The sequence below is a fragment of the Cebus imitator genome, unplaced genomic scaffold (genome assembly GCF_001604975.1).
Source record: "Cebus imitator isolate Cc_AM_T3 unplaced genomic scaffold, Cebus_imitator-1.0 Scaffold335, whole genome shotgun sequence".
NCBI classification, from domain to species: domain Eukaryota; kingdom Metazoa; phylum Chordata; class Mammalia; order Primates; family Cebidae; genus Cebus; species Cebus imitator.
In genome coordinates, this window is record NW_016107650.1 from 1,535,892 (window position 1) to 1,539,137 (window position 3,246).

The window sequence follows — 3,246 nt, forward strand, 5'->3', positions numbered from 1 at the left end:
TGTTGCCAGGCACTAGGCTGGAGTGCAGTGGCACAATCTCAGCTCACTGCAACCTCCGCCTCCCGGATTCAAGCAATTCTCCTGCCTCAGCCTCCCGAGTAGCTGGGACTACAGGCGCACGCCACCGTGCCCAGCTGGTTTTTTTTTTGTATTTTTAGTAGAGACGGGGTTTCACCATGTTGGCCAGGATAGTCTCGATCTCTTGACCTCGTGATCCGCCTGCCTCGGCCTCCCAAAGTGCTGGGTTTACAGGCTTGAGCCACCACGCCCGGCCGATTTAAAACTTTTTAATGGTGATTATATGATAGAAAATATCTTGGATATACTATTACCTCTATTACTAAAATTAATTTCACCTTTTCGCTTTTTACGATGTGGCTATTTTATACTTTATAACTACACGTATCACTCACATTGTAGCTTACATTATATTTCTACCAGAGAGCAATAATCTAGACACTTCAACCTTAACGCTTCTGGGGAACTCTTATTCCTGGTTCAACGGGCATATCAGTCTTCTTGGAAGGCAAGTTACCATCACTGCCTACTTAGGCAAGGATGTCTTTATGACTATTCCGTTGTGTCTGTTCAAGGTATGAGGAATTTAACCAGATACTCAAAGGCAATCCAATCCATGGCAAGATTATCACAAGGAGATACACGCTCATAAAGTTGTTGAAAGCTTAACAAGGAAAATGACTACAGATTTTTCAAGGATTTCAAATTTCCCCTTAGGCCAATACATCCTTTTCTGGATGTGAGAGATGAAAAAGTTCTTCTTCAAAGTTTATATCTTAGACTACATATAAGGAATTACAATCTCTTGCTTCTATGGCCATTACCAACTATTAGCATAAACATATACCCATGTATATACATTCTCTAAATCAGCTATGTCTCAGATCAGCTACCTTGACTCACCCTGGCATGTCTGAACAGAACTGGGCAAGCTCCAAACCCTGGTGCATGCCATTCCTCATTTGGAAACCCTCCTGACCTTCTCCTGACTAGCTTCCTCTTCTTCCTCATCTTCTTTCTCCTTATCTATTCAGGAAATTTCCAAGTTTTTAGCCAATCAGGTCAAACATAGAATGTGAGGTATTATTCCAGCCAATGGAAGCTGGACACAGCAATAGGGCGATTGCATCAGGTTACTGAAGTTATAAATGTCCCTGTCTCCTTGTTCAGCTGTGCTCTCATGGCAAGACTGCTGGCAAGTCGCACCCTTCCTGCAAGAAGTAAACTAGCCTTGCTGAGTCATCCATTATCTCAGTGTGGATTTTTCCCGACGTTATAAACCCATTTCTAACAAATTTGGGGGCTCATCCGGCATTCTGTTTCCCCTCTGGGACAGTCCTTGGTCCTCCCTTGTGGGGAGGTGCCCCGCCGCCCTATTGCAGTGGCCCTGGGGGAGAGAGCCAGAACTTACCTGGTGCGAAGAATAAACCTAGAATCTCAGCAACACAGAAGAAAGAGATTCCAAACCACAGTGACCAGGGGCCTCGGCCAGGCAACCTCATGCATGAGCCAAGGTAGGAAACGTTGCAAAGGGTCGACAAAGTACTTCCTTTGTGGTCAGCTTCTGGAGGGTAGAATGTGTGTGTGAATGTGGTATTGTTTATGTGGATGGTGACAAGTCCTACTGCTGGAGAGCAGCCACGGAGGATGGTATGAATGAGAAGAGTGTAAAGGACCCTCAGAAGGGGGAGAGGAGGAAACAGGTCAACCTCCCAGGGCAGCCAACAAGAAACTCCCAGCTTGGTGCGGGGTTGAGTCTTTCATAAATGGAGAGGCAAGGGATTCCCAGCTTGGGGTTTGCCGTAAATGGAATAGGCAAGAGATTCCCAGCCTGGGGTGTTGAGTCTTCCATAAAAATTGAATAGGCAAGAAATTCCCAGCTTGGGGGGGGTTGGGTCTTTTTTTTTTTTCTTCTTCTTCTTTTTTTGGCCTTTACTGTCCTGAGAGAGTCTTCCATAAATGGAATAGGCAAGAGATTCCCAGCCTGGGGGGGTTGAGTCTTCTGTAACAAATAATAAAGTATTGCTGTTTTATTTGGATTAAAGAACTGATCCTCAAGCCCGCAGCCGTCTGGCCAAAATTTGCGTGAGATGAGGATTAGGTCTGTCAATTCTTAATAATGTATGTCAACAAGAAAAGTCGTCTCACAAGAATAGACTATGCTCTCTGTTGGCAGCAGGGGCCAGTTGTCCTCTACTCATTAAGAGAAGGAGGAAAACAGACAGTAGAATAAAGGAGCAGTCTCACCTAAAAAGGGTGGAGCTTTTACCCATTAGCAATTCACGTGGAAATGGGACCCTTTAGACCATCTTCCCTCATTTCCGACTCCAGCTACTGCTTCTGCCATCCCCACGGCACTGCCTCCTCCTGCCTAAGCAGTGCTGCCACCCCAGAACCCAACCTAGAATTCCCTACTCCCCTGTATAACCCAGGCTTTGGAGAGCTAGCATCTCAAAGGCCTGATCATTGCCAGCATGAGTGTTCTTCCTTGAAGAAAGGGCTCCAGTGAGAGACAGGGCAATGCAAGAGATATCCTTTCCCCTCTTCTTCTAAGGCATCAGCTGCAGCTTCAAAGTTTTTTTTTTTTTTTTTTTTGCTCTCTAAAGAAGATGCCTCAAGGAGGAGGCATGGCTGCTTAGTTTTATGAAGCCTCAAAGAGGAGGTGAGGTTGGTTTTGTGAATGCTCCCTTAACTGCTTCTAAGATCCGGAGTCTAAAACTTCAGCCATTATTAGATGATCCTGATGGGGTGGCAGAAGAAATTGATCGGTTTCTATGTCCCCAGTTATATACTTAGATCAAGTTAATGTCCATTCTAAGTATTCTCTTTTCAAGGGAAGAAATGGTAGACACGGAGAGCCAGAGAGAAAGAGACAGAGGGTCAAAAAGGGAGAGAGACAGAGAGTCAGAGAGAGAGAGAGAGAGAGTAAGAGAGAGAGAGCCAAAGACATAGAGAGAAAGAGGCAGAGAGGGAGAGAGAGAGACAAGGAGGCAACGAGAAGGAGAGACAAAGAGAGATTAAGAAGAGAAAGAAATATTAAGAAAGTTATAAGAATGCACTTTTAGTAAGGAAAGTTATAAAACAAAGTTAGAAAGTTAAGATTATCTATGACAAGGGCCGGGCGCGGTGGCTCAAGCCTGTAATCCCAGCACTTTGGGAGGCCGAGGCGGGTGGATCACGAGGTCAAGAGATCGAGACCATCCTGGTCAACATGGTGAAACCCCGTCT

The 3,246-nt window shown here is 45.3% G+C and overlaps 1 protein-coding gene and 1 long non-coding RNA gene across 3 annotated transcripts in view; one reads left to right on the top strand and one right to left on the bottom strand.

Annotated features, from left to right (window-relative positions):
• The window catches only part of ACOT13 (acyl-CoA thioesterase 13), a 38,599-nt gene that overhangs the window by 18,868 nt on the left and 16,485 nt on the right, over positions 1-3,246 (bottom strand). The gene's annotated exons all lie outside the window — the stretch shown is intronic.
• Positions 1,410-3,246, top strand: part of LOC108287063 — a 16,729-nt gene continuing 14,892 nt past the window's right edge. For both annotated transcript variants that reach the window (XR_001818193.2, XR_001818192.2), the window contains exon 1: positions 1,410-1,532. This is a non-coding gene — a long non-coding RNA (uncharacterized LOC108287063). The remainder of the gene's footprint in view (positions 1,533-3,246) is intronic.